Below are 27,809 nucleotides of genomic sequence, written 5' to 3'. Positions count from 1 at the left end.
CCACCGATGGGAAACTAGTTGGATGAACAGTGGCAGGCCCACACGAAGGAACGCCTTGTAGCTGAGAGTCTTTTCTTTTTCAACCCTCAGGAGCCTCTGCCAGGACTCCCCCTCCACCGCCCTCCCCGTGTCCAGAAGCACTGACAGAAGTCATCCGGGATGTGTGTACATCACAGACGTTACCCCAAGATGGAGGCAGGTCGTGGATTCAATTAGGAGACACAGCAAACGCAGCAAGCTTCTCTTCAGCACAGACTGGTTGATTCAGGTACGTGAGGCCCAATGAGCAGAGGTGAGAGCTCTTTGCTCAGCCCCTGAGCCGCTGTGTCCAGCGTCTCTCAGCTGCCCAGGGATCGGTGCCCCTGTCTTCCAGCATCTAAGGCGGAGGAGCGCCTGTCTTTTCTCTCCTGCTGCCCTGCCTAGTCACGCAGACTAGCCCCACACCTCTTTCAGCTGTAACACTTCTGCCCAGGTACATACCTTGGGGAAGGATTTGATGGAATCTGAGTTATCTGGCTCCCGTTTGGAAAGGCTCTACCAGCTCCATTAGTTAGTTAGTGCGTTAAGGTCTGTTCACCTTTTCCTCTCTCCCCAACCCCATACTAATCCAGCCCCACCTCTCTGACCCTCCGTCCCTGTTGCACCTGCTCGGGACTCTGCGAGCTGGGGTGGGGGGGCGGGCTGTGGACCTGTGGGCACATGGGAGGGACACCTGTGGGCTGTCAGCTGGCCTCAGTCTCAGAGTCACGGCACTGCCCCCCCCCCAACACCGGGTCTGTGGTTTGCCCTGTGGAGTCTGGTCCTGAGAACAAAGTCGGTCTGGGGGGATGACGGTGGAAGAACTTGAATGTACTGTTTTGAGAAGCGCAGCCTCAGGATCAGAAACCACGTAGGAATACTCTCAGACTTTGACCTCTATCCCCTGGGGCACTGTTTCTCTCCCCAGCGCAGCTCACTGCTAAGTCACACCGCGGTCTGTTCTCCCAGCCCCACTAGTTAGTTACTCTGGGTTCAGGATTTGGGGGGTGTATTCACGAGGGTATCATTTAGTTCCTTTAATCTAACACTTGAAGATATTATTATTATTATTATTGACTTTAGAGAGAGAGAAGAGGGGAGACAGAGAGAGGGAGAAAGAGAAGCATCTATGTGAGAGAGAAGCATCAATTGGTGGCCTCCCATACTCAGGGCCGAATCGAACCTGCAACCCACGTACGTGCCCTGACCAAGGATCAAACCCCCAAACTCTCTGTGCACGGGGTGGCGCTCCAACCCACTGAGCAACCTGGCCAGGGCCCACTTAGTTCTTACGGGCACCACTTTCTACTCATCATTGCAGACACACTCTTACACAAGGGCCTCGAGGAGTGTCCACCAATGCTCACAAACTGACACAACACCGTACCTTCTCCCAGGTCACTGACCAAAGCAAAAAATGTCTGTAGCTCCTTTGGGCAGAGAAGAATCCTGGGTTGGGGTGGGGGGTGGGGAATCCTAAGGACCCTGAGACCTGCTGTCATGAGCGGTCTACTGCCCGTGGTGTGTGTCCCTGCTACTCCTTTATGAAAATATTAATAATCATTTACTATAAGTATTTGTAAAAATAGGGTAGATAACTGAGTATATTGTTTTTAAATAAAACATCGCATGCTGGTTGTAAAGCATTCAGGGAATGGGGAAAATTATATTTTAGAAAATCTGTAAACCAGCCCTGGCAGGGTAGCTCAGTTGGTTAGAGTGTTGCCCCCGATACACCAAGGTTGCAGGTTCGATCCCCGGTCAGGGCACATGCAAGAATGAACCAATGAGTGCATGAATGAGCAGAACAACAAATCCCTGTTTCTCTCCCTTTCCCTCTCTCTCTACAAATCAATAAATTAAAAAAACTTTTCAAACATCCACAACCCCACCATCTAGAGATACTCTCTGTAACATTTGGGGTGTGTATTTCCAGCTAGTTTTCCTCCGCTTAAGTGTGGGTGTGGTTTAGGAAACACAAGTGGGATCGAAACACAAGTGGGATCGAAACACAAGTGGGATCGCACTTCACATGTAAGGGGACTGGATGTTGGCAGATCTCACCCATCCTCTGAAGTCAGTCAGTGTAGATGACTCATCACTTTGTAACAGTTTTATGGAGATACAATCCACAAACCTTGCAGTTCCCCCGCGGAAAGTATAGCACTCAAGAGTTGTGCTGCCATCGCCCCAGGCAGTTTCAGAACGTTTTCATCCACTGGCCCAAAGAAACTCCCTGGGCCTCAGCTGTCACCCCCCATCCGCCAGCCACCCCCAGCCGCCCCCACCCTGCCCTGCCCCGCCTCCAGGCCCCAGTTCTGAGCAACACTAATCCACGTCTCCTGCTCTGGAATTTCATAGGGGCCGGCCCCTATAATATGTGGGCTTTGTGTCTTCCTCCTTTCCTTTAGTATAGTGTTTCAAAGTTCATCCACGTTGCAGCTGGCGTCAGCGTTCACTGCTCTTTATGGATGAATAGTGTCCCACTACAAGGAAATGCCACGCTTTGCTTTTCCCTTCCCCCTGGCTCGGTGCCTTGGTTCTGCTGTTTGTCTGTGATGGGTAATGTCTCTGTGAACCTTCACGGGTAAGTCCCTGAGCGGACGTACATTTTCACTTCTGTGGCCAATGTGGTGGCTCAGTCCTTAATCTTTTTTTTATTAAGATTTTATTTATTTATTTTGGGGGAAGGGAGAGAGAAAGAGAGGGAGAGAGAAACATCCATGTGAGAGAGAAACATGGATACGTTGTCTCTCACACGCCCCCAGCCAGGGACCTGGCCCACAACCCAGGCCTGTGCCCTGACTGGGAACTAAACTGGCGACCTTTCCGTTTTGGGGATGCCACTAGGCCCACTGGGTCACACCAGTCAGTCCTTAACCTTCTGCGGGTGGCTGGCTGTCGTCCGAGCAGCTGCCCCGTTTGCACGCCCACCGGCGGAGGCAGAGGCTCGGACTTCCCCACGTCTTCACCCACGCTTCTGTTCACCACAGAATTCCATTTGAATTCCATTTGAAAATGGCCCTTTTTATATGGAGAACAAAGTGTAGGTAAGGGGTTTGAAATTCAGGGGAAAGTTGATTGGGTTAAAAGAAAACCAACTTCAGCGTTCTCGCCCTGGGCGGTGGTCTTAAGCTGTGCCCCAGGCGGTGGTCTTTAGCTGCGTCCTGGGCGGTGGTCACCTCCCGCTGGAGCACAATGGCTCAGACATCATCTTGAATTGCTTGCAGTCCTCTTGAGGCGCACAGGTGGAGCTGCCTGTGGTCTCCTGGAGTCAGGGTGGGTCCCACCTTCAGTTCCTGGAACAAAAGCTTTTACATGTATTGATTACTAAGCTTATTAGCTATTACTTAAACTAAAATTTCCCCACTCCTACGTCCCCTATCAAAGGGACAAAGCGAAGAAGGAAAAGCAAATTTGAGGCTGTGCCTTGTCAAGCTGGCTGTGGCGGGTCGTGGAAACACACCCACTGGCCCGGTCACGGGGGCTGCCTTCTGGACAGACTGTGGAGGGGCACCCACCATGTCCTGCAAGAGCAGTCCTTTCAGCCCTGGCTGACTTGGCTCGGTGGATCGAGTGCTGGCCTGTGAAGCAAAGGGTCACTTGTTCAATTCCCAGTCAGGGTATACACCTAGGGTGCGGGCCAGGTCCCCAGTAGGGGGCGCGCAAGAGGCAACCACACATTGATGTTTCTCTCCCTCTCTAAAAGTAAATAAAACCTTAAAGAAAAAAGAAAATAGAAAGAAAAAAAGAACAGGCCCTTTCAGGGAAAGAAAAAGAGACGTGTTAGCCCTCTGCCTCTTGTTTCTAGCTGCTCTGTGTTCGCCCCGCAGCCCTAACCCCGCTGTCCTGGGTCTGCGGAGTTCTCAGTCCACCCGTGGCCAGCAGCGGGCGCATGTCAGAGCCCAGGGCAGGCCTGCAGCTGCCGTTGGGTCACGTGGTCACTGGAAGGCGTTTAGGAGAGCCATGGTTAGCCGAGAGATGAGCCCCTTGCTGTGGGAGATTGTATTCTGTGTGGTTCTGTATTTCAGGGACACAGACCGCTGAAAGTGGTGACCAGAGCCATTGGACGATGGCCAGGTCCAGGGGTGACTGACCCATGAGCCTCTGACAGCCCTGGGGGGAAGGGTACCCCACTGAAGGTCCAAGGGAGGGAAAAAGGTACAGGTCTCAGCACCCAGACATGCATCCCCAAAGGAGAGTCGGCAGCTGAGGGATGAGGTGACGTGGGCTGTGGGGCCCTGGGGACTGGAAGCAGCCAGGCTTCTGCAGCCCACGGGACACAGAGACCAAGAGGGGACAGAAATAGGAAACCGGGGGGCAAATGTGACGTGGAGGGAGTTTTTGTTCTTAAAATGGAAGGGGCGGGCACAATTTAAGTGCCATGGGGAGATTCCAGGAGAAAGAGAGACCAAGGAAGGACGGTTCAGGGGAGGGGCCGGGGCCAGCGGCGGGCCAGGACGGGTGGGCGGGTGGTGGGCTCAAGGTGTTGGCCCTCAGGAGTTTCTGTTTTTGCTGCGGGAGGAGGTGCAGTGACAGCGAAGCTGAGGAGGTGACCTCGGTTTATGTCTCAGTGCTGAGGACCTTGTGGTGGTGGGTGACGCGATTCCTCAAGGCGGGTGGCCGTGCTTCTTGCCTCGCTCTGGGCAGGGAAGGCCCTTGTTCGGGGGCCTTGAGAACCAGTTTTCCAGAGGGACAGGAAGGAGAATGGGGCCGGTGGCTGGTGGAACAAGGACACGCAGGGATGCAGCGGGGAGAGGACCCCGGGCATCCGTGCAGCTACAGAGGGCACAGTGCCTCTGGGTGGCAGCTTGTTCTGCCCAATGATGGGGCCCAGCCCCTACAAACATGTCACTGGGTATGTGATGGGGAGGAGGAAACTCGGGTCACACGGGGAGCTCATGAGCACATGGTCTCTGGCAAGAGCAGCTGCCCATGACAAAGTCCACGGAGTGGCCCTGGGACTGGGTGGCAGAAGTGGCGTGGAGAGTCACCAGGGCCGTGAGGGTCAGGGGGCACAGGGACCGGGCTGCCGGAGCATTGTGCCTGGGTTGAGCATGGTTGCTCTGGCCAAGGGCAGGCTTGGGATGCAGAGGTGGCTGTGTGTCGGCTGCCCGCATCCCCAGGGAGTGGAGCCAGGACTCGGAGGATGGCAGATGGCTGTGGCAAACAGGGTACACTAGGTTGGACGGTGTTCTCCCCAGGTACGTGACATTGTGGAACCTCAGAATCCAGCCTTATTCGGACACCGGGTCTTTGCAGATGTGATGAGTCGGGACAAGTGTTACTTTAGGAGAAGAGGAAGAGACACAGGAGAGGCCACATGATGATGGGGACAGAGATTGGAGTGACCGTCCACAAGCTGAGGGGTGTTGGGGATGGCCAGGAGCCAGCGGAAGCTGGAAGAGGGGGGTTCCACCCCCAGAGCCTTCAGAGGGCGTGTGAAGCTGACCGCCCGGCTTGTTGGGACAGTAAGTATCTATTGTTTGAAAGCAGCCCGGGACACCCTACAGAGGGGTGGACTGAGGCCCAAGGAGAAGGGCGCTTCCCATCTCAGCCGGGGACACCCGTGTCCACTGGGGGCCAGGTCTCACCAGGGCCGGTGGTGCGGGAGCATGCGGGGAGGAGGGGAGGCGGTGGGCCAAGTCGCTGTCAGCAGCGGCATTGCTAGTGGGTGGGGTTTAGAGTGGGGAAGCGGGGGGCCGGGCCCAGACGGGGTCACCTCACAGCCCTGTTTTCCTCGGTTATCCTGCAAAATGGAAACGCCCATCCCACCTGTGCTGTCCAGTCTTCACGAACACCTACAACAGAGGTGTGAGCAGGCGGAGACAGTGAGTCCTGGGTTAGGACATCCATACAGCATGGGAGTCAGAGCGGGCAGCTCTGGTCCAGTCGGCTGATCCTCAGGCCACCACTGTCCCTCCCTCCCTTGTTTTCACTCCACAAACCCTCCGTGAACTTGGGCAGAGAACACACAACACAGTAAATAGATGATGTGTCACGGAGCTGCACACCCGAGACCTCTGTCATCTCATGGACCAAAGTCACCCCAATCAATTCCACAGCATGGCAAAAAGCAAACAAACACAGCACAAACCCTCAGGGAGCATCCGCCATGCAGAGTGACTTCAGCTGGCAGGCAGAGAGGACGCTGCTCCAAGCTGAGGACACAGAGGAGCGTGGGCCTCACTGACACCCAGGGCCTTCGCTCCTCTCTGAGCTGAGGGCCGCACCCGTTGGGAGTCTGGGCCTGTGGATGCCTTCTGACCTCACCAAAGAAGCAGATGACCTCTACTCTAAGGGACACTGAACCATCTCCAGAGGGACCTGCTGTCGTGCCTGGGGTCGGTGTCTGCTTACTCGCATGACCCATTCAGCAGCTGAAAACAGTCAAACCTTGCACAACCAAAGTTACCATCACTAACCTACCTGTGAGTTTTCTCCCGACCTGTGGGCGATCCGCTTCAGGATGCAGGGCGGGCCGCGGACGCGGAGCTCCCAGCTGCCGGCACGGCCGTCCCCTTTGGCTGTGCCCTGTTGCCGCTAGTATTTTGAAGCTCTATTATTAGGCGCATACACATTTATTACCGTTCGGCCTTTGGGAGAAATGGATCCTCTGATTATTATGAAATGTGCCTCTTTATTTCTGGTAGCATTCTTGGTCTTCAGATGTCTTTGATCTGATGCAAATGCAGCGGCTCCCGCCTCCTCACCCCTCGCCTGGGTTTTCCATCCCGTAGTTTGCAGCTTCTCTGTGTTCTTATGTCTAAAGAGCACCGCCTGTCCACAGCTCGCCACTGTGTCTTGCTCATTGAAATCCACTCTGCCCCTTCTCTGGAGAGTTTAACTCTCTATACTTACTGGAATCATTGATACAATTTTGCTGTTTGTCTTTTTCTTTCTTCTCTTTTCTTCCTTTCCTGCCTTGGGAGTTGGTTGATTTTTCAAATTCCAATTTCATTTATCCATGGTCTTTTGAAGCTATATCTTTTTTTTTTTTTTTGCCTTCTTTTAGTGGTTGCCCTACAGGTATGCAATCTATACCCTTCCCTTGTCAGTGTCTGGAGTTATTACTGTATCATTTCACGCAAATGTGAAAACTTCACAACTGTAAAAAAAATAAATAAATAACCACTTACCACCCACCTCGCTCATGCTACTTGTTACGTGTGGTCCATCAGCACAGGCCTAAACCCTGTAATGGGTTGCAGCGTTTTTGTTCACACGGCCATACGTGCTGTAGACAAGAGAGGCACACAGCCCCTCTCTGGGTTCTGCCTGAGCCTTGCGCTGTGGCACCCCACCCTGCTGTCTGTAGGTGGCTCCAGCACTTTGTGTCCTGGAGGCCGTGGCCAGGGCTGGCGCCTCTTACCAAACCTGGGATGACTGACCGCGCGGTCTGGCGGCTGCCACCCTGCCAGGGAGCCGCCGGGAAGGCTCGTCTCTGAAAGGGCTGTGATCGACCCGAGCTGCTGCCGACACATGTGCCGGAAGAGGAGCACTTGACTCGGAACATTATTTATGAGGCTTCAGGCTGCGTTCGGATTCTTGCTGTCAATGCGTTTTATTTTTCAACCAGGGCGCACGGACCTTTGATTTGCCAGCGAGGTGCCGCGGAGACGGCTCGCGTCCTCGGAGTGAGTTGTGTCAGAAGACATACCCGGCGCCCCGCGAACAAATGAAAAGAGGAGACTCTTAGAGGCATCACAGTCCTGGGCCAGCCCCCGGGAAAGCCATGAATAATAGAACAGATGTGCGAGGGCATTTTTCTCACTAAAGAGAATATTTTAGATGCGTTTACTATGAAGTGCGTTACTGCTCGGCACGGCTGCTCTGGGTCCTTTCAACAGAATCCGTGTGTTTTTATCCTTGCAAAACTGTCTGCTGGCTCAGCTCTTCCGTCCAGGGCTGGGGAGGGACCCGCAGGTGCCTGCCCCCCACCAGCCCAGCCCCCACAGCCGGGAGGAACTCCCTCCAGACCTCACCGCAGCCCCTCGGGGTCTGCTGAATAAACCGCAGAAGTGGCTTCTGTTTCCTGGGTGAGTGATCGCACCCTGGACTTGACCCAGCGGAGGCCCCATGGCCCACGAGGCTGGCCCCAGCTCTCTCACTTCCCTCCTTGGCGCTTCCCCGTCCCCCCACCTGTGTGCAGAGGCCTGTGGGTGACCGCTCACCTCTCCCGAGATGGAACATTTCCAGGGACTTCCCTCACGGGCGCCTTCCACAGTTCGCTTTTCCTCAACTTCAAATTTCCTATAGCTTCAGCAAACTGGGCGAAGTCTTCTTTCTCCAAGAGACTTTTCAAAAGGACTTTCCTCCCTCTTCCCGTGTGTGGCCAGGCGGGGCCACTGGTTATTGTAACTGACATCGGTCTATAGAGGGAGGAAAAGTGGGTTCTTCTTGTAAACGCAGACTGCTCCTTTTACAAAAAGGATTCATCTTCTGTAAAAGCTGTCTGCTCAGTACAGACAGCACTGAGTGCTTGCTCAGGATCAGTGCTGAGGGTAACGAGATGCCTCTAACAGCAGCTGGTTTTCCTGTGAAAATGCAGATTCTGATGCCCAGGCCCCAGGGGCAGGGCGGAGCCTGGGATGCTGCATTCCTGGCCAGCCCCCAGCGAGTGCGCACCTGTGCTTGTACCTGTGTCTGTTCAATACGGGGACCACACTCCCTCTTGAGGCTGCGGTTCCTGGTGCACCCCTGTATTATAGCGGATGGGACACCCCTATATTATAGCTTTGTCAGTTCCTTAAATACAGTCCTTTTTCATAGCATTTCTCAAAAAGCTCTAAACCTTTTTACTAATAAGTGTCAGACATGAACTTCTTGCCGAGGAAGTGGAATCATAATTCATTTAGAACACCCCTCCTGCCCCCCTTCTAAGAGAGCAGAAAACTAGCAAAGTTTGGCTTCTCTCTACCCAGGAGCTCCCTTGAATGTGTCCAAGAGTCAGAGCGCGTGTTACTCTTGCTTGCTAGAACATTCCCCACGTCCAGGACTAAGAGTGTGTGTGCATCGGGTCTTCAAACGCTGTGGTTTCAAGCGGTTTGGCCAGAGGTCCTGGGGCTCTGAGTTCCGGTTCTGCCTCTCCACGGCCTTTGCATTTCCGCCTCCTCAGACATCAGGAGGCCCCAAGAATCTGTTCCTCGCACTTCCCCTCCCCACTGCTTGGCTTTGAAGGCTTTCTGCGTGTTTACATAGATAGATAGATTCATATAGTTAAATTTAAAATATTTAAGTCAGAAATACTTTTTGATCCAGTGCTTGAGCAATAAATGCACTGTAAGTCTGCACGTCCTGGCCTTGACGTCCAGTCGCCGATTCCTGGGCTGCGTTGCCCACTGCCCACTGTGAGCTTGGGAGTGTAGTCCCAAATTAAACCCACACAGGTGCAAATACAGGGGCACCCCTGCAGCCCGCAATGCACCTGGCAGCCTGCAGCGAACTCATGTGCTCTCAGAACGGCCCTGAGTCCAGGGCGGGGGCGTGCAGAAATGGGGGAGACGGCTGGGGGAGCCCTGGGGCAAGCTCAGTGCCCCCTCAAGCCCCTCCTTTCTCCCCTCCACAGCCCCCACCCCATTCTGCGTTGTCTCCGAGGGAAATGCAGCCACAGCAGCAGAGCGGGGGGGGGGGGGGGGGGGGGGGGGGGGAACACTCCCTGGAGGCAGACTGCTCCGCGGGCACCCGCAGGGGCCCGGGCAGGCTGGAGGGCGGCGCCGCGCGCGCGTGTGCCCAGCAGGCGCGACCTCTCCTGCCCTCTGCCTGCCCTGACCTGCGGCTCCTCCTGAGTCAGCGTGCCTGTTTGCCGGCGTTATCGATCTGTCCCGCGCCTTCCCCGAGCCAGCAGACAGCGCTTCCCGGGAAGATGCCTTCCAGGAATCTGGCCACCGAGCGTTCCCGTCGGCCACGCCAGGGGAGGCTGGGAGGGGTCTGCACGGTCTCCGTTTTGACTGTACGCGCGGGGCGGGGCCCTTGGGGGCGGACGCAACGTCTGTGCTCCCCACGGCTTCTTGTCCCTTTTTGTGAGGACAAGGCGGCGAAGCTGGACGTTGAAGCTCGTGAAAGCGGCACCGTTCTCGACGCCCAGGTCCCCTCACGTCACCTCGTCCACCTTCAGTCTCCTCGGGCAGCATGGGGGCCCAGGGTCTGCATTCGAGCAGGTTCCCAGGCTCCCACGACCGCCCTTTGAGTGGACCGACAGGGGCCACACGCTAAACCTGAGCCGCTGGGCCAGGACGCAGGGACCCTTCCCGGCGATGTGTCTCCTGCTGGGACCCCTCCGCGTGTTGAGGTTATATCGAGTGTAACGCGGTAAGGGATGGACAAATTGTGGGTGCCTCCTCGGGCTCCATCCTGTGTCGGGGGTGCAGGGCAGCCCGGGCTCTCAGGGAGCCCCCGTGTGGCCTCCCACAAATAGGTGTCACTCGGCGTCAGGTCTCCTGTGGGAGATACACGCAGGGTCTGCGTACTGTCATCTGTTGCTAGGCAGACGGGAGGATTTTGCCTGTGTGCGTGCAAACCGTGTGTCTAGGTGGAGGCCCTGCTTCCGGGCGCGGCTCGGCTGTCCTTCCGTGAGCCCCAGTGAGGCCAGGGCGGTGCCTCCTCCTGACGTCCTCCCACATGTCTCTGAGTCTCAGTTGTTTCTTAACCCGCAGTGGTGGGACGTGGGCGCTTCCCTATTAAAGTGTGAGCACTCTGGCAGCTGAGCTCCCTTCCACACCCACACTGCCTGGACAGAGACGTGCTCAGGAGCCCCAGTGGGGGCCGGCCACCACCCTCAGGGGTGCGGAGGCTGCGTGGTTCTGAACCGATGTCGGGTGGGACCGCAGAAGCGTTGAGACTCCCGGGGTGTGAGGGCCCCAGGGGAAGACCCAGGGAGGGTTAATGGACAGATGCCTCAACACTTGGTGCCTTCTGGGGGAGAGGCCTTTGACATGGCTGGCGTGTCGCCACGGGGGCGGGGTGGTGGCCTCTGGGCACAGATGTGTGTGGGGGCCTCTGGGGTGAGGTTTGATGTCAGTGACCGCGTTTCGACACCGATGTTTTGCCCTCTCTTCTTTGCCTTAATGGAGAAAAACAAAATGTTGGTAGCATTCCCAGACCTCTGGCTGCTGACGGGAGAGAAGCAATCACGGGCCCGGGGTCATCGCCGGCAGCCTCAGTTCTGTAGGGTGGCCGCGATCTACAAGCTGGTGTTCACTCAGCAGAGCAGAGTGGACAGCCCTCCCTGCCCAGCTTGGAATTGGCTGTGTGCAGGGTGTGAGGAGAGGCCTGGGCTCAGCCACAGAGACCGAGGGTGGGGGGCCGGGTCCCCGGGTGGGGAGAGGACACGTCAGCAGTGAGGATCCACAGAGACGAGGGGCACAGGGCACAGTGTAGGCGGCCCAGCCCCATGCTGCCGGCCGGGGGCCCCTCGGAGCTGAGTCTCTGAGGTCTGGGTGGATCACGGCCAAGCACATTTTGGGGAAAGACGGTGGAACTTTTCTGGGTGCCACAGCTGGATAATTCTGTGGAAACCCCAGCCGATTCCACCGGCCTCGCCCCTGCCCCGAGGCCGAGTTGTTTTCTGCAGCTCACTGCCTGGCAGCCCTCCCGCTGGCTTCCAGAGCCGCAGGGCCGTCCCTCCTCTCGGAGTGTGCTTGCTGTCCAGGAGAGCTGTTGCACAACGACAATGCCTTCCTTCTCTCCAACTTGCTTTTGTCTGCTCTGCACAAATCAGCTTACGCCTGCTTCCTCTAGAGTTTCAGAGAGGGTTTGAAGTCCTGCCGCGGTATTAAGAGGGAGCCTGGACCGACTGGACCTCCCGGAGGCGTGGGTCCTCGCCGGGGGAGCAGGTTTGTGTTCCCGTCCCCCGTGCCAACGAAAACAAGAGACGGCGGGTGAGACTCATCACATCATGTGCTCGGGTCAGCCCTGGGTCCCAGCACTCTGCTCAAGGGTTTTCCTGGTTCCTTGACCCTGACAGGCATTTCTCATGGTTTTGGTTCATTGTTTTCTCATATTTTTATGACTCTAGACCATGGGGGTCCCTCGACGTGGCTTAGCCTGGTCCGTAGGCGCCCCTGATACAATGGCAGGTGAGGACACGTGTTTTCTGAATTCTCCCGGTTTCCTGTCTACACTGACCCATCCTGACCTTGAGGGAGTTCAGGACTTTTCTGTCACTTAGGTCAGAACTGAGCAATTAATTGATTAATGGTCTCAGGGCTGGTAGGAAGAGGCAGCAGCCGAGCATGTGGAGAACAAATGGGAGTGCGGCCCAGGGAAGACTTGGAGTGGCAGGTGAGGGTCAGGTCCCATCAGCTGTGACATCAGACGGAGACTGAGCCTCATCAGGGGACGCAGTCGGTTCTTGCTCATGTTGGGAGATGGCCTTTCAACAGCAGCATCGAACCTTCCCGGTCATCAACAGGAGGGGTTTGAAGCAGTGGGTCCCTTCCACCTGACCCCCAAGTAACCCCCTTTCCATCTGCATCCCTTAGTCCTTCTTTCCTTCCGGGCCCTAGTGGGTCCCGTGGCCCCCAGCCACATGTGGCTCTTTCGATTGCCATTCTTGCCAATGGAATGAAATGGACGAGCAGGTTCTCTGTCACCCAGCCACATTTCAGGCACACAGTAGATCTAGAACATTCCGTTCACGGCAGAAGGTTCTGCTGGACAGGCTGTCCTCCAGGGTGTGGCCCGCCATCTGCGCCCTGGACCCACACATGAATTCTCCCCAGCGCCCCATACTGCATCCAGCCAGGGCCCTCAACACATCGCCACCCACCCCCTGCCATTGGAGGCTCTCCCAGGGTCCTTTTGGGTTCCCCTCTGCTCCCTGTGGTCACTGTGACCTTGGTGACCTCCTTCTCTCCTTCCCCCCGGTTCCAGCCAGAAATTGCTGAGGCTGCTGCGTCGATCTGGGCTGATGTGGCACCACTGTGGCCTGGGATGTCCCACCTGGTGACCAGGGGTTGGCTCAGGAAGCAGGGTGGGGGCAGGGAGGGAGCCCATGGGCGGGGCGGCAGCTGCCTGGCTGGGGTGTTTGGAACTGCCTGAGGGTGACCCTCCAGCTTCCAGAGTACCTGGAGCCCATCCTGCCTCGGAAACATCTGGAAAGCTAGCTCTCTTTATTGTCCCAGCCGTGGGGCCATTTCCAGCGCTCTGTGCATGGTTTGGGGTTTGGGGGGAAACATGGAGTGTCCAGTTCAGGTCCCCGTATCAATTCATTTCTTTGTCTTCTTCCGTTGGGCTTAGCAGGTGGCATTTTCGTTCAGTGATTTTATTCGTAGCTGCCTGTGTTTAGTGACTATGACATATTAATCATGCAAATTAGGGTATTCTTAATGAAGGGAAAATTAATTCCGAGGCTGCTTCTGGCTTCGTCATGACAGCTTTGTTCAGGCCCCCCCCCCCCCCGGCCCCTGGTCACTCGGATGGCATTCGGGGTAAAGGTGGGGCCCAACAGGCAGCCGCTTTCCTCTACAGAGTGGGTGTCGCAAGTGTGCATTGCAACACGCTCTCTTCCTGTCGCCCTGGCATCATTTGCAGTCGGAGGGAATTCGCCCCACCAATCAGGGTCTCCCCGTGACACCCACTGCCTGCCTTGTGGCACTTCTGGGGTTTCTGAGTGCCTGCCTCCGGCTCCCCAAGGGCTGTTTGCAGAACAAACACAGCTATGCTTTTGTCACCAGCCAGGGTCCCCTTCATCTCCGGGCCCTGCTCTTGAAGCAGGAGCTGGGTGCAGCCAGCCCCGCACCTGTAGGGGTTCCACAGCAGCTGGCTTGCCAGGTGCCCACTTCCCGGCACGGCCTTGTGCTGGCCCAATGGCCAGGCGGAGGCCCCCCACTGAGAGCCACCGACTCTGGGTCCCTATTGGCTTTTGCTTGTGCAAACTCCGGCACGCTACAGGCAGCCGAGCGTGGAAACAGGATGTTTTGGAAACTTGGCTCTCACCCCGTGCCAAGTGGGAACACCCCCTCCGGAAGGTTGTGCCGTTCTGGAAAGCTGACTGAGTCAGCCCACTGTCTGTCCTTTCCTTAGACTTGGCTGACGCTGTGCTCTCCCCCAGCCCGGCGTCCCAGAGTACTGCTGGGGGCGGTGGGCCTGATCGCCAGGTCGGCGTCCGTTGGAGAGTGGGGTGGGGCCTGCGCTCCTCTGACCCTGGCAGAGCAAGTGCCCTGGCTCCACGCCACCCCCCAGACCACCAGGCACAGAAGGGACGGTGGGGACAGGTAGGCGGCAGGGAGCCGCCTGCTACCTGGGACCCCTCTCTCTCTCCTTTCGATATTTTTCAAGGCGTCCGAAGCCTTGGTCCCCACCCGGTGACATCCCACTTCTGTGGATTCTCACCATCTTGCCTTTTCTGGGAACGTCCCGCCCACTCCCCCTGTGGGTGCCGCCTGCCCTCTGTCCCTCCTCGGGCCCCCCGCCCAGTTTCTGGCCCCGTGGGTCGGTCTCACAAATGGACAGAGTGGAGTGTTCATTAGCTTCCGTGGGGTGATTAACCGGTCACCTTGTCCCGTACCAGCTGAGCTGCTGTGGTTGTCACCGACAGACTGGCCCATCTGTAATATCTGTGACTATCACTGGACTCCTGCCTCCCTTTCCGGGGGGCACCCAGCTCCTAACCTGAACGATACTCACGGACAGCCGGCAGCCCGCGGGGAGTGCTGAGGCCCAGGGCGTGCCCTGGGCAGCCGGGTCATCGGTGGAGCGTGTGGGCCGTTTCAGGTCAGCCGGAACAGACAGCACTTTCCTCCCGCTCCTGCAACAGGACCAGGAGGCACGGCTCTGCAGCGGTCCCCCCGCCCCGCCCCCCGGAGGCATTTCTTCCCTCACCGTGCTCCCTCTTAGCAACCTTTGCCCCCAGAGGCCTCTTCTGCTGCCCCATGCTCTACTCACTCGCCTGGTTTTATTTTTCTTTACCGGCACCAATTCCCTTCTGCAACCGCCTGGCATGATTTCACCAGCCACGTTTTATTTTATGTTAAAATTTTCATTTATTCACTTTTAGAGAGAGCAAGAGAGATTTGTTGTTCCACTTATTTGTGTATTCATTAGTTGATTCTTTTTTTTTTTTTTTAAGTTTTATTTATTCACTTTTAGACAGAGGGAAAGGGAGGGAGAAACACAAGGAGAGAAATATCAGTGTGTGGTTGCCTCTCATGCACCCCCTACTGGGGACCTGGCCCACAACCCAGACATGTGCCCTGACTGGGAATCGAACCAGTGACCCTTTGGTTCGCAGGCCAGACCTCAATCCACTGAGCCACACCAACCAGCCAGGGCTCATTGGTTGATTCTTGTATGCACTCTGACTGGGGATCAAGCCCACAACCTTGGTGCATTGGGATGACGCTCCAACCCACTGGACTACCCGGCCATGGCTCACCAGCCACATCTTAATTGCGTGACTTGCTCCATGAACGCAAATTCTTCCTGAGCCAGGACATCATCTTTGTCACTAGTATGTCCCAGGTTCCCAGAAGTATTAGCCGGGGTGCGGTGGCAGGCAGGAGACCCTTGAGGAACATCGGAGGGCATCCCCCTCCACTGGGGACCATCACCACCATCAGCTGGGATGCTCCCTCTGGCCCCTCTGCCCCCCCGCAGGTGCCCCGTGCCGAACACGTGCTTGTGAGCACACCAGCATCCATCCCTATTGTCGTGGCTTCTAAGTTTTTCCGAGGAGCACTGCCCAGAGGCCTTGTAAGTCAGATTCCGGTCATCCAAGCCACCGCCTTTGCTTCATGAATTAATGCGCTTTCTTAACACTCACAACTAAGATCGACTTTGAAGTTTTAAGAGCGCACGAGGTCTCAAAAGCTGGGAGGTTTCTTTCACGGCACAGGAGAAGATTCCAGGCTGCTGAGGGAGCGCCTGGCCCTGTGGAGACCCCTCGGCCTGCAGAGTCTGGAACTTACTAGCCAGAAGGAGGCAACGATGGTGTGGGATCGCCAGACCTGCCCCCCTACCTTTCCATGTCTTCAACCAACTTGTATCAGAGACCAGGGCAGGCTTTTCAGGGGGCAGGACCCCAGGACACCAGCCTCGGCCCCTCCTGCCAGACCTGGCTCTTCAGAGGGCAGCGATGCCCACATGCTGGGGGATGCGGACCAGGGAAGCTGGGGGCGGGGAGCCCCCCATACTGTGGATCAGCGGTGCCTTCAGGAGGTGAGCAGTTGACTTGAGAGAGAAATGGCGTTCCAGGTGGAAGGCAGAGCAGGTGCGTGACGGCAATGCCCAGGGGAGGCGTGGTCAGGGCGGGGGCCAGGGTGAGCAGGTAGGGCTGCTGCAAAGAGCACGGGAAATGTTCGGGGGTCCGCACAGGTGGCCGTGTGACTCACAGACTGAAGATGGTGGGAGGGACCAGGGATCAGCTGAGAGCCTCTTATGGGGTCGGTGAGGGGGAATAGGCACTGTACCGAGGATGGAGGAGATGCGTGGCAGCTCCCGGGGATGGGGGATGGATGTGACGTGGGGCCCTGGTGCCCAGCCGGATATGGCGGGGAGAGCTGGTGAATCTGGGATAACTGACCTGTGGCCTGAGCGAGTGGGAGCACGGGGGGTCATCCAGTGAGGTTAGAAATGCAGGCAAGAAGCAAGTCTGCAGGGGAGGAGAGAAATTCAGGTTTTTGTTTTTTATTTAAGTTATGGTAAAACACACATGATATAAAATTTACCAACTTAATCTCTTTTAAGTGCCTTGTTCGGCGGCGTTAAGTACATTCACATGGTTGTGTGACCATCAGCACCACGATATCTCTGTCTCCATTAACCACTAACTACCCTTCCCCTCCGCCCCAACCTCTGGCTCCCACCAGCTCCTCTCTGTCAGTCCCACCATGCTTGGTTTCTGTTCCCAAGGTTACTTCATGGTCTAATATGGCTGCCAGAGCACCAGCCATTAGGTATACATTCCAAGTAGAAGAAAGAAAGCGGGCAAGGAAAGTTTTGACTTTAAGGACTTCCCGGAAGTTTCACCAGCCAATTCTACTTTGATCTCATTGTCCTGAACTTGGACAGAGCCACATGTCACTGCGCAAGAGGCCAGGAGAGCTAGAAAGCAGGTCTTTCTTATGGAGGAAGTGAGGCAGAATGGATACTAGAGGCAGTTGTCAAAGACAGAGACTGGAGGAATAGAATGCTAGCATGATCGAAGGCGACTAAAATTTGCTGTTGCCTCAAACTTTTTTTTAAGTGATTGATTTTTTAAAAGATTTTTATTTATTTTTAGAGATCGAGGAAGGGAGGAAGAGAGGGAGAGAAACAGCAATGTGTGGTTGCCTCTCGTGCACCCCCTACTGGGGACCTGGCCAGCAACCCAGGCGTGTGCCCTGATTGGGAATTGAACCGGGGACCCTTTGATCCGTAGGCCAGTACTCAATCCACTGAGCCACACCAGCCAGGGCTCAAACTCTTTTTAAAAAGAAGGCGATGATAAAAATGGCTGTGGTGGACACTGGCCCTTAAAGGGATGAGCCCGTCTGAGCCAACGCAGGCATTGGAAACAGCTCCCATGCACGGGACAGCGGGGTGGCACTCCGAAGTCCGGGCTTTGCGATCCATCCCCAGCAAACACTCTTGTGACGTGTGTGCCGGGCCTGAGCCAGGATGTTGCTTTTTTTTTTTTTTTTTTTTTTTTTTAAAGATTTTACTTATTTATTTTTAGAGAGGGGGAAGGGAGGGAGAAAGAGAGGGAGAGAAACATCAGTGTGTGGTTGCCTCTCATGTGCCCCCCACTGGGGACCTGGCCCACAGCCCAGGCCTGTGACCTGACTGGGAATCGAACTGGCGATCCTTTGGTTCGCAGGCCAGTGCTCAGTCCACTGAGCCACACCAGCCAGGGCTACAATGTTGCCTTTTAAGCAAACAGGCACCGACGTCTGAGAACATAAATGATCACGTATATTTTTCGGATGAGAAGTGAAGTCTAGAGTGACAGGCCAGAACACACGTCTTCTGCATTTTATTCTAGAATTTTCTCCTTATGGCTGCGCTGCTGGAAAGCTTGAGGGTTGGGCCCCAGTTAGTTAGTGTCCTCAGGAGATCGTGAAGGTGCCCAGCACAGTGGCCGTGTGGGGTCACTGTAAAGGTCAGCTGAGGGGTCAGCACACGGCCTGCCTGGTGATCTGTTCGGGTGTTTGGAGGGCGGCTGTGTGTTTGCGCATTTCACTGCTTCTGGAATGATGTGATTTAGACGGGGAAGTGACCCAGGCCTGCGGGCGGGTGTGCGGTGGCCTTGCGTTCTGGTTTCGTGGGCATTTCTCTGAAGAGGTGCAGCGCCGGTGCAGGTAGAGGCCTATGGCGCCAGGCTGCTGACGGCAAGAGGTCGCCGGGGCTGAGAAACCAGTCTGCCCCGGGCCTGCCTCTGCGGACCTCCTTGCTGGGCTGGGCCTCCCCTGTAATTATCCGTGTAATTGGACACGGGACACCACCCGGTCCTCCTCTGGGAGCCCCTCCTGACACGCAGTCCCGCCTCGGGGAGGCCGCAGCAGGGCCCTTGTCTGTCACTGGGTTTGGGGCCCCGTCCGCCCGAGGGCAAGAAACAGGCCCTGCTTCCCTGCAAAGAGGACTCCTCGCTAACATCCCGCACTTTCTCGATCGTGGGAAGAGCCCCCATATTACTGAGGACTCAGTCCCTGAACATAGCCAGGGGTGACATTCCTGAGACAGTGTCAGCGGCCGAAACTGACAAACATGGACGAAAGTGACGGGAAGAAAGCGCTGTCTCCTCCACCTGTTGGATTACCAGCAACGCGTTGGCCGGACAGGCTGGGAACGTTAGTAAGGAATAACTCCGGCTAGTTGGCAGCAAAGTCCTTCTTCCCGAGCCCTCTGGACAAGTCTCTGGGTCCCACATCTGGGACTATTTTAACGAGGGCGGCTTCTTTGCCCTGGACCTGGGCCAGCATCTGTGATCATTCAGGCACCCGCTGACCTGCACTTGACTTTGTCTCCTCTGCTCACCTAAGAGTCGCCAGGCAAGCATCTCAATCATCCGCAGGCAGACGCAGGGCACTCGAGTCCTTCAAAGGCGACTCTCAGTGTCAGAACTGGAATGTCACCTGATGAAAGGGCCCTGGGTCCCTTGATCCCTCGGGGCTGTTGACTCACCTGTCAGCTGGGAAGGCCGTCACCTCCACAAAGAAGAAGAAGGCATTGTCACCACTGAACTTCAGGCTGCTGTAATGAATGTTTACGAGCTCAGCGGAGGCCGCCCCCAGAATGCTGCGGAGGCGGAGAAAGGAGTCACTCATTTCTGCTGTCAGTAATGGCGGCACTGGGCGGAGTTAATGTAAAACCTGTAAGAAATAAATAGGTGACCTCGCTGGGCCAAAACTGAGGCGTCAGCAGGGCTGGCTGCTCCGGGGACTCTAGTGCAGGGTCATTTCCTGGCCTTTCCAGGATCTCAAGGCCCCGGCTTTCCTCGGCTTGTGGCACCTTCCATCTCCAAAGCCAGTGGCAGCCTCCCTTCATGGTGAGGTTCAGGTCAAGCATTGCATTCCTTGCTCCAGGGTGACCCCCAGCGACTGGGCTGATATTCAACCCATGGGCTAGGCCACGGGTGCCTGAATCCCCCCTGTGTTTGGTCACCCAGAGCCCACTCCCCACCCCAGCCCTGAGGAATCAGGGTCTCTGTGGGTGGGGCCGGGGAAGCTGCCACTTTTACCACCTTCCCGTGTGATTCTCACGAATGGGGCGTTTAAGAACCACCAGCGTAGGGGCAGAGCCATAGCCAGTTAGCGAGGCCGACTCTGCGGAACAGAGTGGAGGAAACCCTGGAAGCCGAGTTGTTGTCTGCAGCCTACCCCCCAACCTCTGCACGACGCTGACTGGGGACGAGGTGACACCTCACAAATTCCTGAACCTTAGACTGAGGTTGATATGGAACCACTTTAAGGAACAAGGGTGGTCCTGGCCGGGTGGCTCAGTTGGTTGGAGCATCATCCCGTGTACCCAAAGGTTGTGGGTTCGATTCCTGGTCAGGGCACCTCCAGGAGGCAGCCAGTCGATGTTTGTCTCTCACATCGATGTCTCTCTCTCTCCTTCCCTCGCTCTCCAAAATCAATAACCATAACCTCGGGTGAGGATTAAAAGAAGAAGGAACAGGGTGTGTGGTAATCCTTGGCACCGCAAGTAACAGACTCTCGTTACCGTTTGGACAGTTTTGAGGGTTTGGGTGGAACTAGCTATTCATGGGCCTCCTAAGGGGTGGACCACGTTCGAGAAGTCCGTCCTGTTATGCAAATATCTTTGTCGAGTGTATGTGTTTCTTTGTTTGCAGACTCCATTTCTTCCAACCCGCTTTACTCAGCATTGACGGGCGGCTCCCGTGCCAATAAAGACCCGCCCTCCACCTCATTTGTGAGAGCTGCTCAGCACATGGTCAGGTGAAGATACCACAGGTGATCCGACCTCCCCTTTTGTTGGCTCTGGAGGTGAAACTCCTCGTTCTTCCCGACCTGGGCGCTTCACACACGGACGAGATGCCACTGAGCTGAGCTTGCTGACGAGTGCGGTGTTCCCTCCTGGGCTGAGAACCTGTTTTAGACAGGTGTTTGGGACACGTTATAGAATGACGTCACCAGAGTGCCACCGTCTTTGTGAAGATCAACAGCGTCGACCCCACGAAGTGTTCCCCTGTGAGTGAAGGACAGACGGACAGTGAGTGGGTGGCGGGCGTTACTCCGACAGCGTTTGGTTGCACGGCATGCCCACGTGCAAATCCAGGTGGATTTGGTCGAGCTGTGAACCCGGGGACGTGACCTCGTGGTCCATGGTTCGGGGCAGAGGTGCACAAACTTCTGTAAAGGGCCAGGCAGCCAGCATTTTAGGCTTCTCTCTGCTTTTCCATCAGTGCAGCTACTAATTTTCCTACCTGGTGGCTGCTGGTCACTATGCCTTTATTATTATTATTATTCATTTAATTTTACAGTTTTTTATTTTTAAAGATTTTATTTATTTATTTGTAGAGAGAGGGGAAGAGATGGAGGAAGAGGGAGAAGCATCAATGTGTGGTTGCCTCTTGAGCGCCCCCTACTGGGGACATGGTTTGCAACCCAGGTAGGTGCCCTGTCTGGGAATCGAACCAGCGACCCGTTGGTCCATAGGCCGTCACTCAACCCGCTGAGCCACACCAGCCAGAGCTATTCATTTAATTTTTAAGTGGAGATATAATTGACATATGGCATTTTATTAGTTTTAGGCATTCAACTTCATGATCTGATATTTGCCCATTCTATGAAGTGACCTCTCCAGTAAATCTCCTTAGCACCCACCACCCACGGAGTTACGGATTTTCTTGGGATGGGAGCTTTTTAGAGGGACTCTCTGGGCCACTTTCAAATATGCACTACGGTGTGGTCACTATGGTCACACCGTACGGACATTCCCAAGACTCCTTTGTCCTATGACGGAAGTTTGGACCTTTGACGCACTTCATAGCCCCAGCCCGTGTCCCCGAGGTGCTCACTTGCTGTCTGGGAGCCGCCGTGAGCAGCACGACATGGTGGATTGTTCCGGAGCCCAGCGTCGGGCCTGCGTTAGGCTCCCGAAGGTGGAGGTGTATGAGTCTGTTTTTCGGCCGTCATCCTCAGTTTCCAGAAAAGACCCAAATCCCCCTCCTGAGAGCTCAGGCTCTTCTCTGAGCTTCCTCCACGCAGGGGGACCCGGGGGCCGGGGGCCGGGGGCCGGGGGACCGCATCCCAACTCCACTCACCTGTCCCTTCCCCGCAGCGGTGGGTTCCTCAATTCTCACTCTGGGTGGCATGCAGGCACCTATGGTTGGCAGAACATGACACTCTCCCCAGATCCTTAAGTAGACAGGGTCTGGTATGAGGAAGGGACTCCGGAGGAGCTGGGGTGGCCACCTGCCTCCTGCTGGGTGGGGCCGGGTCGGGGAAGCTGAGAGCATACAGCAGACTCCCTGCCCCAGCCTCCCCTCCGACTCTCCGAATTCTCCTCTCCGTCTGTCTGTCTGTCTCTCTGTGCCTCTGCCCCGCCTGCATCTTTGCTTGACTTCCTCTTGTTGGCTGCCACATGTCACAGGGTGGCCTCCTGGGATGGGGTGTCAGAGCTGGCCCCTGCTGCTCCCGGGGTATCTGGGCTGTGCCAGCAGAGGGCAGCTCCCCATGACTGAGAGTGTCCCCAGGAAGGACTCAGTGAGAACACAGCCCTCTTCGGAAGCCTCACACCTCCTCTCTCTGATGGCCTTGGCGCTTGATGGGTGCCCGGCGGCTCGGACCCCGGCGTCCCTCCCCAGCCCCAGCCCCTGCAGCCAGGCCTGGCCCTTCTCCACCCTCAGAGGGTCGCTGCTGGGTGCGGGAGGAGGGGCAGGACTCACTCCAAAACTCTCTGGGCCCTCTCCTCCCCGTGGAGGTTCAGCGGGGAAGTACCGTTAGTGAGCTTCGTGTTGAGGCCTGTACATATGACTGGTCCTTCTGGGTGCGGAACTCTTAAAGGAAGAAAGGCAATGTATCGCCCTCCTTTATTTAAAAAACACCACAACCAAATACAGGGTGGGGTTTGGGTTTATCGCCCCGGAGAAGCAGCAGGCCGGTGGGGCTCCGTGGTTCGGACGGAAGGGAGGGCTCACTGAACATTCAGGAGGCCTTTCCTGCAGGGAGCCTGCGCACCCAGAGGGCCTGGGAAGGCCCCCACCCCCCAGCAGAGGCGCTCTGCTCTGATTTCTGGAACATTCTTCCAGAGTGGAACTTGGTCTTCCTAACATTTTTTAGGTGATGTTTATTTATGGACGTCTTCTAGGCTTATGTCTGCCAACTCTTCGAGGGTTGTTAGGGATGGCAGGGTGGCGTGTAATTACCTTTACTAATCCTGGCGACCTCAGGCGGGTAAAAATAGCCTCCAGGGCAGGGGGTAAGCCAGGCCCCCAGTGGGGGTTGGGCAGGGGTGGGGGTGCTGGGCGGAGCTCTCCCCACTCCTTGCAGCAGCCTGAAATCATCGCTCTAATTAAATAAACCAGTCCTGATTGCTGGTCCTGGAAAAGTTGTTTTCCTAAGAGCTCTGCTCCCACAGTGGAAGGCACCCCTCTCCTCGACTGCCTCTCCCGTCTGTCCCTTCCCTCCCTTTCAGTATTTTCTCTTACAACCAAACTTCTGAATGAGACTTCTGATTTTTTGACTACAGCCCAGGTCCTCCTCCTCACTTTGGAATGTTCTCCTGGTCATCAATCCACGTCTCGTAAAACCTGATTTGAGACTCACCGCCTACAGGAAGGCTTCCAGGATCACTCTCCTATCCCTGGGCTGCATTTATCATCCTTTCCCTCAGCCCCTGCAGCACGTCAGACTGCAGCATGTTCTTCTGCACTCACAGGTAAATCCCTTTCTAACTCGCTGTAGCTGCTTCATAGGTGTAGATTTCAGCTTTCCCAAGAGATTGTGTTCCATCAGGTCTGAAATGAGGGCTTTCGTTTTTTTCCTACTTCCCCAAACAGAGCTCAGGTCACCTGCCCAAGGGGCACCTTCCCCAGTAACCTTGGCATCAGGTCGACGGTGCTGTCATCTTCCAGCCTCCCGGGCTAGAAACCCGCCACCCAGGCAGTCCCCCTCCCCCCACCCAGGACAGCTGGTCCCATCCTCCCAGAGTTCAGGAAGATTCCAGTCCTGCTGTCCCTGCTCCCAGCACCTGACCTCGGTCCGGGTTCCTGCCCGGGACAACCTCTGCGCCATGCTGATGCTGAGAAACGCCGTTCAGCCAATGCCTCCTCTTACACCTCGCCTGGGACCCCGCCCCCCGAGAGCTCTGAGGTGACTGGGGGACCCTTCTCAGCTTACAGGGGTTGGCGAATCTTTTTTTGAATTCTCCCCTGAGAACATTTTTTTTGTTGCTTTTACAGAGGAAGGGTGAGAGGAAGAGAGAGAATGTCAATCAGTTGGATCGAACCCACAACCCAGGTAGGCGCCCTGACCATGAATCAAACCCACAACCTGTTGGTGCCCGGGACGATGCTCCAACCACGGAGCCCATGAGGTGTCCAGGGTCTCCAGTATCCAAGGTCCTAATAGGGTCTCATGTGGACAGCGGACTGAGCTATGAGCGTGAGCGGCCCCCAGGACGTCAGGGACACAGAGGTCCAGGGGATGGAGCAGTACCCTGCCCAGGGACCCAAGGGTGTGCTTCCCAGTGCCCAGGCTAACAGGGGAGAATGACTTTGTCCATACACAGAGATAGACCTGGTACCAGTATTTATTTCCCCACTGCCCATCACAGCGTGTCGGAAACAGGGCCAAGCTGGACATGAACAATAACGTGCCACACTGCAAGAGGCCAAACCAGCAGGCCACCGCCCCCACGATCAAGGGGACTAACCCCCACACCTGGACCACACACCTTTCCCATACAGACAGCAAACAGGCAAGAAGGCTCTGAGCTCCACTTGTCGGGTGTGTTTGCCCTGCAGCCACTGGGGGGCGATGCTGAGAACATTTTCTGTGTGTTGCAGGGCTGAGCAAATGGGAATATTTATGGGAGCCGTTGGCAGCTGGGGCTCCCACCCCTGGGGAGAGGAGACTCCTTGCCTTGGTTTTCATTCTTTCCCTAAGCCGCGTGCTGGAGGGTCAGTCTGGGGTGTGTCTGTGAGGGGCCCGAGGCCAAGGTCAGGCTGGGAGGCTCAGTAATCTGGAGGACCTGCTACAGGTGAGAGGAACTCAGTTCAAACTCGTCTCCACAATGAAGACAGCCAGGTGTCAAAGGCACCTTTGGCTCTGGGCGTGGCTGTGCTCACGCCAGGTCACTTGGCAGCCAGAAGGGTGGTGTGTGCAGGGCCTCCTGAGGGCCACGCCCAGGTAGAACAGGGTCACGGCCACGTTCTGTTTGGCCGAGACAAACCATGGGCACTGCCAAGGTCCATGGTGGGGAGGCAGGAGGTCCCTCGAAGAGGGCACCAGGGAGCACATGGGATAGGTGAGGGCAGGGGGCAGGGAGGTGGAGAGTCACTGTGGCAGCCCCCCGGGGAATGGGGCCCGTGGGTCTGCCGGAAAGCCTTGTCCGCCTCCAGAAAGTTCTCTCTCCTCACCGGCAGGGGGCGCTGGCCCCCGACTGCCACCTTCATGACCTGGAGGGGCTTCCTCGTTCACAGGGGCCTCTCCTGCTGACCAGAGAGGATGTTGGTCATTTGCATAAAGGACCTGTGAGAGGGACAGGGTGCTGGAGAAAGAGATGGACATGTCTGCGAGGGGGCCTGCAGCTTCCACTCTGTTCCCGAGAAAAATCACCTGACCGGGCCGAGGTTTTAAATAAAGTGAGACTTTGCCAAATGTCTCCTACCTCAGAGGGTGGCCGCATTGTAGACCGGCCTTGACAGAGGTGACGAAAGTGAAATGATGTCATAGGGGTGGGTCCCGATCCCTTGGGCCTGGTGTCCTTATAAGAAGAGGGGATGAGGACAGACACACAGAAGGGCGGCTGTGTGAGGACGTAGGGAGAGGACGGCTGGCCACAGAATTGTGGGGAAGCAGATGTCTGTTGTTTAAGCTGCCGGATCTGTGGTTTTGGTAGCCCGAGCCGACTACACACACACACACACACACTCACACTCACACACCCTCTCTGTACACTTGGAGGTTAGTGCCACCTGCCTGAACACCACTGAGCAGCCCACACAGATGCACAGGCAGGTGGAAAGCACGTGCATTCGGAACATCGGCACCTGGTGATGTGGCCTGTGAGACAGCACAGCCGAGAGGGCAACAGCCAGGACTCCAGATCCCGACCCCACCCTTTCCCAGCTGTGTGATCACAGGCAAGTGTCTCAGCCTCTCTGTGCATCCTCCAGAAATGGGGGTGGTCACTGTGCTGACCACATGCATTAGAGGAGGATCGAGTGAGCACCTGTTTGCAAAGGGTTTAGAGCAGGGCCTGGAAAACAGAAAGCACGGTGTTTGCTGTTCCCTCCCTCCCCTGAGAGGCCCCAGCGACAGGAACCCAGGACGCTGGTTTGCTGGACAGGCCACAGAGCTGGGATCCCGAGCTTGGGACTCAGACACTCTTCTCAGGACCTTCCCACACCCTTAGGGGTTACCGGGGGCCACCCACAGTAGGCCCCACCTACTTTGTCTGAGTAGCAGTTACCATATGGGAAATGACCGGTGAGAAATTCACCATGTTAGAAAACAAAACCAAAAAGTTTCCTTTATTAATTCCTTCAAAAATGACAGCTATCACTCTGGCTGGGCGGCTCTGTGGGTTAGAGCGTTGTCCCGCTGCACCAAGGTTGTGGGTTTGATCCCCAGTCAGGAATCAACATACAAGAATCAACCAATAAATGCATCAGTAAGTGGAACAACAGACAGATATTTCTCTTTCTCTCTCCTTTCCTGTCTAAAATCAATAAATTAAGACTCGATGTTTAAAAAAAAACAGTAATCAACCGTTCATATTTCAACATAAGAATTTGACAGCGCACAGCTCCATGGATGGGTGGCGAATCTCTGTACTGTCAGCTGAAGACAGGTGAGTAGGAACTTGACCTAGGCCCACCTCCCTCCACCCCCGGGGCCTCTGCTGCCGCCAGCTCACACCCCTAACCAGGGCCGAGTGCCTGAGTCGGCAGCGCTCGCGGCCCGGTGCCCGGTGCGGGGCTGACCCTCCAAGCTGTGTACACACTCACGGTGGTCGTAGCGGAAGACCAAACGCCGTGGGGGTCGTGTGATGACATCACACCCCCAGCGCCATCCAGCCATCTGAGCACCAGAGGCTCCCACGGGTCAGTCCCTTCAGTGGCCAGCAGATGTCACTGTCGCATCTTTGGCGGAGCCAGGGACGGGCTGTGGGGGCCCGGAGAGCTTAGGCGGGGGAGTGCAGACCAGCCCCTGTGTCCGGTGTTCCTCAGCCCGGCTCTGCAGAGAACCGGAACGTGTGGGGCACCCAGGTGTGTTCCCGGGCCTTGTAAGGACCAGGCTCACTACATGCCACCATCTGCCTGCCGTCTGCAAGCTGAAGCCCTGGGAGAGCAGTGGGGGGGTGTGGGGGATGAGGCCCAGTCCCAGCAGGAGACGATGTGTCTCAGGTCACACACAGGCCCAGAGCGGCTTGCTGTCGCCTGCTGTGGTCCCACTCAGACCCCCGGGACTCTGATGAGGCCCCCGCGCCCGGGGAGGGCACCTGCCTGGGCTCAGGCTGGGGATTCACATGTTCACACATCCGGAAACGCCCTCCTGGGCACACCCCTTACCAGGTTGGACCCCACGTCTGGGCTGCTGAGAAGGCTGCCCAGGTCTCATGCCTTCCCGGTTCACAGAGCATGCCCAGCACAGTGCTGAGGAGGCACTGCGTGCGGGAGGCAGGGGCCTGGTCGCAGCACCCCTCTGTCCTTAGCGTTGGTGGGCTGAGAGTTTGGACTGGCTGGCCTTTCAGCTCCCCTGGCCCCCCACATACCCCCCACTGGAAGGCTCCTTCATACTTGGAGGCATTGCGGGGACCTCCCTGCTTCCTCCAGCAGGGCCCACCCCACCATGGGAACCTCAGTCCTCACCTCCCAGGTCCTACTTAGTTGTTTTCATTGCTTTCCCCAGAAATTTGCTTCCAGGCAGTGCTGGCTGAAATTAGTGCAACCTTTTTATTTTTATTTTTAAATTCTCACCCGAGGACGTATGTATTGATGAGAGAGAGAGAGAGAGAGAGGGAGAGAGAGAGATCAGGTGTCCCATATGTGCCCCGACCAGGGACGGAACCTGCCGCCTAGGAATGTGCCCTGACCAAAGATCGAACCCGCAACTTTTTGGTGTGTGAGACGATGCTGCAACCAACTGAGCCACCCGACCAGGGCCAAACTCTTTCTTTTA

At 56.3% G+C, this 27,809-nt stretch overlaps 2 long non-coding RNA genes across 8 annotated transcripts; both read left to right on the top strand.

Moving 5' to 3' along the window:
• Positions 1 to 71: 71 nt before the first annotated feature.
• LOC112308340 (uncharacterized) lies at positions 72 to 26,922 on the top strand. Of its 7 annotated transcripts, XR_008427090.1 has the most exons (7): positions 11,698 to 11,897; positions 20,291 to 20,648; positions 20,979 to 21,069; positions 23,152 to 23,340; positions 23,462 to 23,774; positions 23,864 to 23,921; positions 24,238 to 26,922. It is a non-coding gene; the product is annotated as an uncharacterized lncRNA (long non-coding RNA). The 7 variants fall into 7 exon arrangements; XR_006656091.3 differs by lacking the exons at positions 11,698 to 11,897; positions 20,979 to 21,069 and adding an exon at positions 72 to 268 and having other exon boundaries at positions 24,238 to 26,920; XR_006656088.3 differs by lacking the exons at positions 11,698 to 11,897; positions 20,979 to 21,069 and adding an exon at positions 10,192 to 10,329 and having other exon boundaries at positions 24,238 to 26,920.
• Positions 5,053 to 7,185, top strand: LOC123480190 (uncharacterized). The gene is made up of 3 exons (XR_006656087.2): positions 5,053 to 5,192; positions 5,281 to 5,489; positions 5,807 to 7,185. It is a non-coding gene; the product is annotated as an uncharacterized lncRNA (long non-coding RNA).
• Positions 26,923 to 27,809: the final 887 nt, after the last annotated feature.

The sequence above is a fragment of the Desmodus rotundus genome, chromosome 6, assembly GCF_022682495.2.
Source record: "Desmodus rotundus isolate HL8 chromosome 6, HLdesRot8A.1, whole genome shotgun sequence".
In the NCBI taxonomy this organism is placed as follows: domain Eukaryota; kingdom Metazoa; phylum Chordata; class Mammalia; order Chiroptera; family Phyllostomidae; genus Desmodus; species Desmodus rotundus.
Note: the sequence above shows the minus strand (reverse complement) of the source record. Positions and strands in the feature narration are given on the sequence as shown.